The sequence below is a fragment of the Neoarius graeffei genome, chromosome 3 (assembly GCF_027579695.1).
Source record: "Neoarius graeffei isolate fNeoGra1 chromosome 3, fNeoGra1.pri, whole genome shotgun sequence".
Classification (NCBI taxonomy): Eukaryota; Metazoa; Chordata; class Actinopteri; order Siluriformes; family Ariidae; genus Neoarius; species Neoarius graeffei.
The window spans coordinates 39,301,373-39,316,218 of record NC_083571.1 but is presented as its reverse complement, the minus strand read 5'-3'; positions in this window follow the sequence as shown (position 1 = coordinate 39,316,218).

The window sequence follows — 14,846 nt, the reverse complement described above, 5'->3', positions numbered from 1 at the left end:
TAGCCATCCATCCTCTACTCCACTCCTCATTCCCCCACATCTCGTCATCTCTCCACCGACCCATTCTCCATCCATCTTATTAAACAAACTCTTCATCTTTTCTTCTATCTCTTCATCCGTCCTCTCTGTCTGGTGTGGGCTGAAGTGTGTCCAACTTTTCCCATTCCATGCCAACTTCCATCAATCTCCATCAATCTCATCAGTCTTTCCCTTGGTCTCTCTCTCTCTCTCTCTTTCCAATCCTTGGTCACCCATCCATCACTCTCACCTTCTCCTCCTATCCATCACATCAGTCATTCATCCATCAAATCTTCTGTCCAGTCATCCATCCATCCACCCATCCATCAAGTCATGTCTGTTTATCCTTCCATCCATCCATCCATCCATCCATCCATCCATCCATCCATCCATCCATCCATCCATCCATCCATCCATTATCCAATCCATCAATTGATCCATCCCTCAACCCATCCATTTATCCTTCCATCCATACATATATACATCTATCCATCCTGCTATCTTTCCAACTATCTTTCAGTCTTTCTATCCTTATTACTAAAACTTTCCTGTGGATGTGACTCAACTTCTCCTCTCTTTCCTCTTGTTCTTTTCATCACTTTTCCCTCTCTGCCCATCTGCCCATTTCTCAAATACAGACACGCAAGACAGACCTGACCCTGTCTAAAACATAGACATACCCTTCTGTCTCAAATATAGACATCCACCTCTATTTCAAATACAACCCCGATTCCAAAAAAGTTGGGACAAAGTACAAGTTGTAAATAAAAATGGAATGCAATAATTTACAAATCTCAAAAACTGATATTGTATTCACAATAGAACATAGACAACATATCAAATGTCGAAAGTGAGACATTTTGAAATTTCATGCCAAATATTGGCTCATTTGAAATTTCATGACAGCAACACATCTCAAAAAAGTTGGGACAGGGGCAATAAGAGGCTGGAAAAGTTAAAGGTACAAAAAAGGAACAGCTGGAGGACCAAATTGCAACTCATTAGGTCAATTGGCAATACGTCATTAACATGACTGGGTATAAAAACAGCATCTTGGAGTGGCAGTGGCTCTCAGAAGTAAAGATGGGAAGAGGATCACCAATCTCCCTAATTCTGCGCCGACAAATAGTGGAGCAATATCAGAAAGGAGTTTGACAGTGTAAAATTGCAAAGAGTTTGAACATATCATCATCTACAGTGCATATCATCATCAAAAGATTCAGAGAATCTGGAAGAATCTTTGTGCGTAAGGGTCAAGGCCAGAAAACCATACTGGGTGCCTGTGATCTTCGGGCCCTTAGACGGCACTGCATCACATACAGGTATGCTTCTGTATTGGAAATCACAAAATGGGCTCAGGAATATTTCCAGAGAACATTATCTGTGAACACAATTCACCGTGCCATCCACCGTTGCCAGCTAAAACTCTATAGTTCAAAGAAGAAGCCATATCTAAACATGATCCAGAACCACAGACATCTTCTCTGGGCCAAGGCTCATTTAAAATGGACTGTGGCAAGGTGGAAAACTGTTCTGTGGTCAGACGAATCAAAATTTGAAGTTCTTTATGGAAATCAGGGATGCCGTGTCATTTGGACTAAAGAGGAGAAGGATGACCCAAGTTGTTATCAGCGCTCAGAAGTCTGCATCTCTGATGGTATGGGGTTGCATTAGTGTGTGTGGCATGGGCAGCTTACACATCTGGAAAGACACCATCAATGCTATAAGGTATATCCAGGTTCTAGAGCAACATATGCTCCCATCCAGATGACGTCTCTTTCAGGGAAGACCTTGCATTTTCCAACATGACAATGCCAAACCACATACTGCATCAATTACAGCATCATGGCTGTGTAGAAGAAGGGTCCAGGTACTGAACTGGCCAGCCTGCAGTCCAGATCTTTCACCCATAGAAAACATTTGGCGCATCATAAGATGGAAGATACGACAAAAAAGACCTAAGACAGTTGAGCAACTAGAATCCTACATTAGACAAGAATGGGTTAACAGTCCTATCCCTAAACTTGAGCAACTTGTCTCCTCAGTCCCCAGACGTTTAGAGACTGTTGTAAAGAGAAAAGGGGATGTCTCACAGTGGTAAACATGGCCTTGTCCCAACTTTTTTGAGATGTGTTGTTGTCATGAAATTTAAAATCACCTAATTTTTCTCTTTAAATGATACATTTTCTCAGTTTAAACATTTGATATGTAGGTACAGTCACCACCTACTGTCTAAGAACTACAACAGTCCGTCTAAGGACTACAACTCCCATCAACTACCTTCCGCGGTGACCTACGTCATGGCTGGGCGGGATCACCTATGTCACTTCCTCCCTGAGCCCATAAGTGACCCGGAAATCCGCTATACTTCCTCTTTCGGCGCCGTGAATTCAACATGGACACAAGGAGGACCGCTTGCTCCGAGCCCCCAAGATAAAGATGTCTTTCTACCAATAACAGATATTCAGCATGGTTTTTCTTTTGTTTACCCTTGGTCATGGTAGAACTACTTAAATCATGCTATCTCTCTCTCTCGGTTGAGCTACAGCTGGTTTCATTTGTTCATTATCAGTAACGTTACAAGACTGCAGCCCAGAGCAGTTCATTTAAAGTTAGAAGCGACCAGATCCCTTCTAAATAAAAGCGCTGTGCACATTGTTTGATCAGAAACTTCTTCCCACGAACTACGAAGCGTTCGGACCAAGAAATCCTCTGCTTTCCACGGAAGCGACTCACATGCTCCTGTGGACTCCAAAAGTCTCAGAACATATCTCCATAATCTTGCACTATAAGTGAGATACTGAAGTAAGACTGGTATTTTTTTGGGCATAAAACTAGTCTTAGGAATTATCTTTATGAAGCAGTGTGAATTTAAACTCAGGAACGGTTTAATTGTGTACACTGTAAACACTTAGGGTGTTGAATTGATGATTGTTCTATTTTGTTTTGATCTCTCAGTTGTGTTTAATAGATAGGTTTTGCATGCTTCTTCTATTCCTTCCTAACACTCTTAATTTCATTCTTACACATATTTTGACCTCATCAAGGTTTCAGTGGATTCAGGAAAGTATAAGCTAGTGAATTAGCAATCAGAGCTAATTCTTTTGTTGTAGGCCACAGGCCTCTCTCTCACACACACACACACACACACACACACACACACACACACACACACACACACACACGTGGAGTTAGCTACCACGACTAATGCTTTTGCCTCATTAGCAACACAGAGCTAATTCCTTTGTCTCCACCACGTGGGTTAGCTACCAGCTAATCCTTTGTTCTCCTCAAATCCCACCCCCACACCTCAGATAACACACACAAACACACACACACATATACCTCAGATAAGATTCCAATCACTCTCACACATCACTCTCACACACACACACGCACACACGTTCACACACCCGCTCATCAAGTATATGAACATACCATATCATATTTGTATATAATGATTCCAACTGCTATTATTCATTTTTATCTTTGTTATAATAAATTCAATTATTATTGAAACTGTGTGTTTGTTTGTTGTTCCTAATATACTTGAAGTCGCCCAATCTCAAAAGAATTCCAAGGCGCATATGAGTTGTGTAATACGGTAAGTGATCATAATAATTTGGAATATACCATAATTTAACTGTTTGGTAATTTATTATTAAGCACCAAAATTAATGGTATTAATTAATGAGACTGATTCAATGAGACTGATTTAATGATTCAATGAGACTGATTTAATGAGATTAATTAATGAGACTGATTTAATGATTTAATGAGACTGATTTAATGAGATTGATCACTTAATTACCAATTGCACCTACAGATATGTCATCTATGTTCTATTCTGAATAAAATATGGAATTTTGAAACTTCCACATCATTGCATTCTGTTTTTATTTACAATTTGTACTTTGTCACAACTTTTTTGGAATCGGGGTTGTACATACATGTCCCCATCTCACATACAGACATGGTCCTCTGTCTCAAAGACAGAAACGTCCCTCTGTCTCATATACAGACATGTCAATCTGTCTCACACACAGACACACCCATCTGTCTCACATACAGACACACCCCTCTGTCTCACATACAGACACGCCCATCTGTCTCACATACAGACATGCCAATCTGTCTCACATACAGACACGCCCCTCTGTCTCGCATACAGGCATGCCCCCTGTTTCACATGCAGACACGCCAATCTGTCTCACATACAGACACGCCCCTCTGTCTCACATACAGGCATGCCCCCTGTCTCACATACAGACATGCCAATCTGTCTCACATACAGACATGCCCCCTGTCTCACATACAGACATGCCAATCTGTCTCTGATACAGACATGCCCATGTGTCTCACATGCAGACACGCCAATCTGTCTCACATGCAGACACTCCAGTCTGTCTCACATACAGACATGCCCATCTGTCTCACATGCAGACACACCAATCTGTCTCACATACAGACATACCCATCTGTCGCAAAGACAGACCTGACCCTCTGGCTGAAACATAGACACACCCTTCTGTCTCAAATATAGACATGCACCTCTATTTCAAATACATACATGTCCCCATCTCACATACAGACACGGTCCTCTATCTCAAAGACAGAAATGCCCCTCTGTCTCACATACAGACATGTCAATCTAACTCACATACAGACACACCAATCTGTCTTAAATACAGACACACCCATCTGTCTCACACACAGAAATGCCCCTCTGTCTCACATACAGACACGCCCCTCTGTCTCACATACAGACACACCAATCTGGCTCACATACAGACACGCCCCCCCGTCTCACATACAAACATGCCAATCTGTCTCACATGCAGACACACACATCTGTCTCACATACAGACATGCCCATCTGTCTCACATACAGACACGCCAATCTGTCTCACATGCAGACATGCCAGTCTGTCTCAAATGCAGACAAACCCCTCTGTCTCACATACAGACACACCAATCTGTCTCACATACAGACATGCCCATCTGTCTCACATGCAGACATGTCAGTCTGTCTCACATGCAGACATGCCAATCTGTCTCACATACAGACATGCCAGTCGGTCTCACATACAGACACGCCAATCTGTCTCACATGCAGACATGCCCATCTGTCTCACATGCAGACATGTCAGTCTGTCTCACATACAGACATGCCAATCTGTCTCACATACAGACATGCCAGTCGGTCTCACATACAGACACGCCAATCTGTCTCACATGCAGACATGCCAGTCTGTCTCAAATGCAGACAAACCCCTCTGTCTCACATACAGGCACGTCCCTCTGTCTCAAATACAGACATGATCCTGTTGCAAGTACAGACATGCCCATCTGTCTCAAATACAAACATGGTGATCTGTCTCCTATACAGACACGCCCATCTGTCTCACATACAGACACACCCATCTGTTTCAAATATAGACGCACCCCTCTGTCTCAAACACAGACACGCCCTTGTTGGAAGTACAGACATGCCCATCTGTCTCAAATACAGACATGCTGATCTGTCTCCTATACAGACACGCCCATCTGTTTCAAATATAGACACACCCCTCTGTCTCAAACACAGACACGCCCATCTATTTCAAATACAGACATGTACATCTGTCTCACATACAGACACACCCATCTATCTGACCCACTGAACAGTGGGGCTGCTGCTGAATTTGGGAAGAATCCTGGAATCCTGTGTTTGTGCTAAAGAAAGGAAAGTGTGTGTGTGTGTGTGTGTGTGTGTGTGTGTGTGTGTGTGTGTGTGTCCTCTGTTTCTCCAGCAGCAGATGGAGTGTGTGTGTTAATTGGTGTTGGATCAGTGTGTTCAGTGCTTATGAGACTTAGACCTGCTGCTCCTACAGACACACACACACACACACACACACAGTGTTTTCGTGTGAATATAGACTCTCAGCTCCTCTCTCTGTGTTTCTCTTCTGTGAATTATTCAGCTGTGGCATTTTGGAGCTCAGTGTGTCCCTCCTGCCTCGTGTGTATTGGTGTGTTTGTTATTATTTGATGGTGCTTCATATGGTGTCCCACTATTCACACACACACACACACACACACACACACACACACACACACACACACACAGTGGGTCATAGTCACACGAGGAAAGGTCCTGGTGTTCCGAGTCATGTTATGCAGCTTCTTAAGCAGATTTTTTGAGCTCTACAGTGAGATTATTAAAATTGCCTGCATATACTTCACTCCTACAATGTTGCCAGATTTGTCTTGAGTAGAAGTGTCCATGATTGGGTTTTTCAATCGTGCCTAAACCACCACCTTTAAACACAAACTGGAAAAAAAAAAAAACATCAGGGAGAGAAAATTTAGACTGAAGAAAGGCACACATTTTTCTTTATTCTGTCAAGTGTAATAAATTATAAAAGTAATATATAAATGTGAATATAAATTTATAGACAATTTATTTTGCTTGATTTACTGAAGACTAATATGATGATTTAGGAAAGAGAAGTGCACAAGTGTTGAAATAAATCCAATAGGAGTCTTGTATATTACCGATATATTGCTGCATGAACAGTCCTAGTTGTCATGATCACATTAATCACTGGTTTAATTGAACAAAACAGCTTCCACACTCATTATTCAGCAGCACAGAGAATAGCACTTGATCCAGCGAACACTGTTATTGATATTTTAATTTGATATCAAGCTCTGACAGTTCAGGTCATGAAATCCTTGATGTGTGTGTGAGATTTAGATTTAATCACACCTTTAAATCACTAATTATATTTGATTAATTAATAAATAAAGTCAGTGTTTGTGTTAATTGGATGCTCTGCTGTAAAGAAAACATTTATGGTGTGAAGAATAAGCTGACCGAGCGCTCATCTGCTGCACTTACAGAGAAACTTAAACTTCATTCATCACTGCATTAGTTTACAATTATAAATAATCAGTGTTCATCTATCTGACTTTCTGCCTGGATTTCTATTTTTCTCCCTGTGTTTCTATGTGTGTGTGTGTGTATGTGTGTGTTGGAATATTAAGTGGAGGTTGAATGACGTTGGCAGTGGTGTGAGCAACAGGGGAAATCAGCAGGACTGAAGACATACTCTCCTCACAATAACAATCTCTCTCTCTCTCTCTCTCTCTCTCTCTCTCTCTCTCACTCACACACACACACACACACACACACAGAGCTCATCTCACATTATTAGATTTTCTATGGAAATATTGGAGAAAACCACAGTCCTGATGTAAACAATAATAATTACAGTGGTGCTTGAAAGTTTGTGAACCCTTTAGAATTTTCTATATTTCTGCATAAATATGACCTAAAACAACATCAGATTTTCACACAAGTCGTAAAAGAAGATAAAGAGAACCCAGTTAAACAAATGAGACAAAAATATTATACTTGGTCATTTATTTATTGAGGGAAATTATCCAATATTACATATCTGTGAGTGGCAAAAGTATGCGAACCTCTAGGATTAGCAATTAATTTGAAGGTGAAATTAGAGTCAGGTGTTTTCAATCAATGGGATGACAATCAGGTGTGAGTGGGCACCCTGTTTTATTTAAAGAACAGGGATCTATCAAAGTCTGATCTTCACAACACATGTTTGTGGAAGTGTATCATGGCACGAACAAAGGAGATTTCTGAGGACCTCAGAAAAAGCATTGATGATGCTCATCAGGCTGGAAAAGCTTACAAAACCATCTCTAAAGAGTTTGGACTCCACCAATCTACAGTCAGACAGATTGTGTACGAATGGAGGAAATTCAAGACCATTGTTCCCTTTCCCAGTAGTGGTCGACCAACAAAGATCACTCCAAGAGCAAGGCGTGTAATAATCAGTGAGGTCACAAAGGACCCCAGGGTAACTTCTAAGTAACTGAAGGCCTCTCTCACATTGGCTAATGTTAATGTTCATGAGTCCACTATCAGGAGAACACTGAACAACAATGGTGTGCATGGCAGGGTTGCAAGGAGAAAGCCACTGTTCTCCCAAAAAACATTGCTACTTGTCTGCAGTTTGCTAAAGATCACATGGACAAGCCAGAAGGCCATTGGAAAAATGTTTTATGGATGGATGAGCCCAAAATAGAAATTTTTGGTTTAAATGAAAAGCTTTATGTTTGGAGAAAGGAAAACATTGCACTCCAGCATAAGAACCTTATCCCATCTGTGAAACATGGTGGTGGTAGTATCATGGTTTGGGCCTGTTTTGCTGTATCTGGGCCAGGATGGCTTGCCATCATTGATGGAACAATGAATTCTGAATTATACCAGCGAATTCTAAAGGAAAATGTCAGGACATCTGTCCATGAACTGAATCTCAAGAGAAGGTGGGTCATGCAGCAAGACAACAACCCTAAGCAAACAAGTCATTCTACCAAAGAACGGTTAAAGAAGAATAAAGTTAATGTTTTGGAATGGCCAAGTCAAAGTCCTGACCTTAATCCAATGGAAATGTTGTGGAAGGACCTGAAGCGAGCAGTTCATGTGAGGAAACCCACCAACATCCCAGAGTTGAAGCTGTTCTGTATGGAGGAACTGGCTAAAATTCCTCCAAGCCGGTGTGCAGGACTGATCAACAGTTACCAGAAATGTTTAGTTGCAGTTATTGCTGCACAAGGGGGTCACACCAGATACTGAAAACAAAGATTCACATACTTTTGCCACTCACAGATATGTAATATTGGATCATTTTCCTCAATAAATAAATGACCAAGTATAATATTTTTGTCTCATTTGTTAACTGGGTTCTCTTTATGTATTTTTAGGACTTGTGTGAAAATCTGATGATGTTTTAGGTCATATTTATACAGAAATATAGAAAATTCTAAAGGGTTCACAAACTTTCAAGCACCACTGAATCAGTTACATTGGAAAGTTCAACACAAACACAAATTATAATCTAAAAAAAATCTAAAAAAAAAACAAGCTGTGAGGGAAGTGTGGGCATGATGTCTTCTCTTCAGTTCTTTAACAATTTACAGCAGGAATAGAGACAGGAGTCTGTTCAGAGTGGAGACTGAAGGTTGTTTCAATTCTGAGGAACCAGGACAATGACACAGAGATATGGAGCTCTGGTCATGTTCACACCTCAGAGAAGAACACCTGAAGAACTGAGAAGATGAAGACTTGAGTGTGAAGGACTGCATTTCTGAACCATCATGTGGAGATGATGTGGTGCAGATCTGTAATGTCCTGCTGCCACCGAAAAGCTTGTGGAGTTCCTCAGAACATCAGAGTAGAGAGAACATCAGGAACCAGGCTGGGGAGTTCTATATGATCTGTAGAGGAGATGAATAAAGTCTGAAGATATGAAAGATTAAACCTAGAGGATCACATGAACAGGTTGTCGTGTGTTCTGTGTGGAATTTAAACAGATAAACTCTCAGGTAAAAGCTTTATCAGTCCATAAACCGTGTCAGACACTCAGGGATTATTCCAGGGTCTGATAGAGTGTGTGTGTGTGTGTGTGTGTGAGAGAGAGAGAGAGAGAGAGAGAGAGAGCGTGAGAGCAGTGTGTATCCTGTAGAGGGCGCCACAACACTAACACTGAACTGCACAGTGAGCTCACCACCAGAACATCTGCTAAGTGAAATTTGTTGCTGTGCCGTGAGTTTACTGTCGTCCTGTTGATGGAGCAGCAGCAGCTCTCACACTCCAAGATTTTAATCACATTTTTCTCGCACTGACACACTTTGTGCTCGACTGGGTTTGGTGGCAGTGACACTATGTCACGTCATGTTATGAGTTCTAACAAACAGAGCGACGATCTCAACTCATCTCATCTCATTATCTCTAGCTGCTTTATCCTGTTCTACAGGGTTGCAGGCAAGCTGGAGCCTATCCCAGCTGACTACGGGCGAAAGACGAGGTACACCCTGGACAAGTTGCCAGGTCATCACAGGGCCGAAACATAGACACAGGCAACCATTCACACTCACACCTACGGTCAATTTAGAGTCACCAGTTAACCTAACCTGCATGTCTTTGGACTGTGGGGGAAACCGGAGCACCCGGAAGAAACCCACGCGGACACGGGTAGAACATGCCAACTCCGCACAGAAAGACCCTCGCCGGCCACGGGGCTCGAACCCGGACCTTCTTGCTGTGAGGGGACAGTGCTAACCACTACGCCACCGTGCCGCCACGATCTCAACTCGCAACCAGAAAATTATTTTACCATGTGAGAGTTTTCGAGAAAAACATCAGGCTTTACATTTGTAAACACACCCACCCACACCCACACAGAATTCGATATGTGCGTGTGTTGTGTATCAGTATATTACAATCCACTTATCATGATGGAATCAGGTGAAATCACTTCCTATTTAATTTGCTCTCTCATTAGATTGAAAAGATTCAGGAAACTCTCTCTGTGTGTGTGTGTGTGTGTGTGTGTGTGTGTGTTAAATAGAATGATTCTCTCTCACACACACACGCGTGCGTGCGCACACACACACATACACACTACTATATTTGACTCTAATTAGCAATACACTCAGTAAAGAGGGGATTCCAGCCAGCTGAATATTGATTAAAACACACACACACACACACACACACACACACACACACACACACACACACACACACACACACAGTGTTCCAAGGTCATAGTGAGTGAAACTCAGTAGCAGTAATATATACAGTGCATTGAGTTTGGATTAAACACACACAAAGAGAGACAGAGAGAGAGAGAGAGAGAGAGAGAGAGAGAGAGAGAGAAGCCACAATGGTTCATACTTGTGTCGCACTGTATGATTTCAGTGCAGACAGTGTGTGTGTGTGTGTGTGTGTGTTAGCCAGTCAGTAGGGGGCGCTGAAACCTCACACATTCTTCCACACTTTAGTGACCCAGAACTCTCTCTCTCTCTCTCTCTCTCTCTCTCTCTCTCTCTCTCAGTGTGTGTGTGTGTGTGTGTGTGTGTGTGTGTGTGTGTGTGTGTGTGTTAGCCAGTCAGTAGGGGGCGCTGAAACCTCACACATTCTTCCACACTTTACTGAACCAGAACTTCGTGTGTGTGTGTGTGTGTGTGTGTGTGAGAGAGAGAGAGAAAGAATAGAATAAAAGATGTATTTTTACACAGAGAAACTGAGAGTCTGCTCAGTGTGTGTTTACATTTACACCAGTTGTCCAGAGTGATGTAGTAAAGTCAGTTTATTTATATCGTTCTTTTAACAACAGACATTGCTGCAAAGCAGCTTTACAGAAAAATAAAGACTTTAAACATGTGAGCTAATTTTATCCCTCATAAATGCATTTATACCTAATGATCAAGCCTGAGGTGATAGTGTTAATGGAAAAACTCCCTCAGACAACATGCGGAAGAAACCTTGACTCAAAAGGGAACCCATTCTCATCTGGGTGATAACAGATAGCATGATTATAAATAACTCTCTTCTGTAACTTTGTCCTATAGAGTCACAAAGTACAACTGTGTAACCAGGATATTCATTATAGTTTAACATGAAGTCCATTTTGTTGAAATTATGAACTGTTCATTGATGGAGACTTGAGTGTAAAACTGCTCATGACAAGTGCAGTCCTAAAGTTATCATGGTGATTGTAATCCTCAACCACTGGAGCAAAACTGTAAGAGTCTAGAGCCATCTTCAAAGTGCGACTTTCAACTGTCCATATGGAGCCGTCCTCCACAGGAGCGACATGATGAGACTCCAGCCAGAAGTAGGGCATCAGGATGGATTGGGCAGGTCTGAAGAGCAGAAGAGGTCAGCATCATTGGTGTCTCAGGATCGACATGTAATGAGAAAGAGAGAGAGAGAGAGAGAGAGAGAGAGGGGTTGTCAGGTGTGCCCAGTGTCACCCAATGCTTAAGAATGTCATATGTTTTGTGTTGAGTGAAAGCAGGGACTCTGGTGAGACTAACTACAACAGCACATACAGAGATGTTGGCGCTCGGGATAAGAACGCTTTGCATTTTGCATTGTGAACTGGAAGATAAACTAGTGCAAGCTACTGCTACAAGCTCACGCTGTTGTGTACACAGGTATGGGGAGAGTGAAACCCATGATTATTAATGTCGTTATTTTAATACATTCTCCGACCTTCCACTGCTAAACATGACACTTCCCGGTCAGCTCGCTCTCTGTTCAATATTCCATCACTGTTCCTTTCACACTACATGATTTCTAGTTGTAAATATCAAACATGTTTGATACTTACAATTCTAAATTGAGGAGGCTTCAATCCAGTCAATAACCTTAAGATTATGTCTGTGAATTTCTTGATGAGGGATTTGTTTTTCTCTGAATAAATTTATTTCAATTAATGGCTGGATTTTTCTCATTTTTTTTTCCAGTGAGAGATGAAGCAACTTCACCCAAAGGTGGATTTTAAATAAATAAATAAATAAATAAATCCTTTTTTACTAATCTTTACAAGGGGGGCCAATAACTGGAGGGCACTATAGCTGTGCATGTTCTGCCTTAAGAAGGACAGCTGAGGCTAACAAAGGGTGCTTCTAGTTGAGACAATTAGCACAGTCAAAGAAAATTTCGATGTGTATGAGTTATTGAAAGCTGTGGACACAGAAGCTCATGTAGTTGAACTTTGTAAAGATTTGAGGCTATCTTGTGCAGCTGGAGGTTTTAAGTTGATCAAATGGCTGAGCAACAAAAGAGCAGTCTTGGCCTTCATTCCAGAATCTGAAAGGGCCAAGGACAGAACAAGTCTTCACCTAAACACTGAGGATTTGCCAGTTGGAAGGGCACTGGGTGAACAATAGTGTGTTGAAGGAAGACACTTTCAGATTCAAGGGGACTGCATGTCAATACATTCCTGAGAGGAAGAAAATAGATCAATGACCCAGACTTCTTAAAGGAGCAAACACATTGTTGGCCAAACCCTTTTTCATTCAAACTTACCCTTTTTCGGAATGACCTGGAATTGAAAAAGGAAGTTGTCACTCTGAATATTTTAATGAAAGACAATTGTGATGCCACTACTTGCCTTATAGACCATTTCTAGAATTGGATGACACTCAAAAAAGGCTGTAGTATGGTTTCTAACACTGTAGTCTATTCTTTAAGAACTTGTCAAGATGTGTAAAGAAGATCGAAGCAAACATCATGTTAAAATGGCTATAAAAAGGTAAGACTTGTACAGAAATCTGGTTCATATGTACTATCGGTCAAGGATATGGAAGAGGTTAAGGTTGCAGTATTGCAATTCTGCAAAGACAAGGATTTCCACAGGAAATAACTTGCCTTACAGAATGGCATACAGTATGAAAACTGAAATAGCTCCATCTACAGGTTAATTCCTTTCCTGTAAAATGGCATCTTCAGGGTCGGTGGTTGTTTAAATAAGATGGCAATGCCTAATGGGCACAAACATCCTGCTATTCTTCCAAAGGACCATCATGTCTCGAAGATTTTACTTCAGCACATCCATTGTGAAATTGGACACAATGAAAGGAATCTCATGCTTTCTCAGCTCAGAAAAACATACAGGATGTCTTGTGCTAATTCTTTATCCAGAAAGATCATTTATGCACGCAGTACCTGCAGAAGAATTCAACTCAAATGTAGGTGAGCAGGAAATGGCAGATCTACCAATTGACAAGTTGACTCCTGACCAACCACCATTTACTCATGTGGGGATTGAATACTTTGGGCCATTAGAAATAAAATAAGAACATAACATTTTAAAACTATAGGGAATAAAGTTGACATGTCTTGTGTGTTGAGCTGTACATCTGGAAGTTGCTCATTCACTTGATATGGATACATACACTAATATAAGTTCATATTATGTTACGTTAGCCATTAGCATATTTTCTGTTAGCACATTAGCCATTAACATCTTAGCATGTTAGTTTGTGAACCCTTTAGAATTTTCTATATTTCTGCATAAATACGACCTAAAACATCATCAGATTTTCACACAAGCCCGAAAAGTAGATAAAGAGAACCCAGTTAAACAAATGAGACAAAAATGACTTGGTCATTTATTTATTGAGGAAAATGATCCAATATTGCATATCTGTGAGTGGCAAAAGTATGTGAACCTTTGCTTTCAGTATCTGGTGTGACCCCCTTGTGCAGTAATAACTGCAACTAAATGTTTTCGGTAACTGTTGATCAGTCCTGCACACCAGCTTGGAGGAATTTTAGCCCATTCCTCCATACAGAACAGCTTCAACTCTGGGATGTTGGTGGGTTTCCTCACATGAACTGCTTGCTTCAGGTCCTTCCATAACATTTCAATTGGATTAAGGTCAGGACGTTGACTTGGCCATTCCAAAACATTAACTTTATTCTTCTTTAACCATTCTTTAGTAGAATGACTTGTGTGCTTAGGGTCTTTGTCTTGCTGCATGACCCACCTTCTCTTGAGATTCAGTTCATGGACAGATGTCCTGACATTCTCCTTTAGAATTTGCTGGTATAATTCAGAATTCATTGTTCCATCAATGATGGCAAGCCATCCTGGCCCAGATGCAGCAAAACAGGCCCAAACCATGATACTACCACCACCATGTTTCACAGATGGGATAAGGTTCTTATGCTGGAATGCAGTGTTTTCTTTTCTCCAAACATAATGCTTCTCATTTAAACCAAAAAGTTCTATTTTGGTCTCATCTATCCACAAAACATTTTTCCAATAGCCTTCTGGCTTGTCCATGTGATCTTTAGCAAACTGCAGATGAGCAGCAATGTTCTTTTTGGAGAGCAGTGGCTTTCTCTTTGCAACCCTGCCATGCACACCATTGTTGTTCAGTGTTGTCCTGATGGTGAACTCATGAACATTAACATTAGCCAATGTGAGAGAGGCCTTCAGTTGCTTAGAAGTTACCCTGGG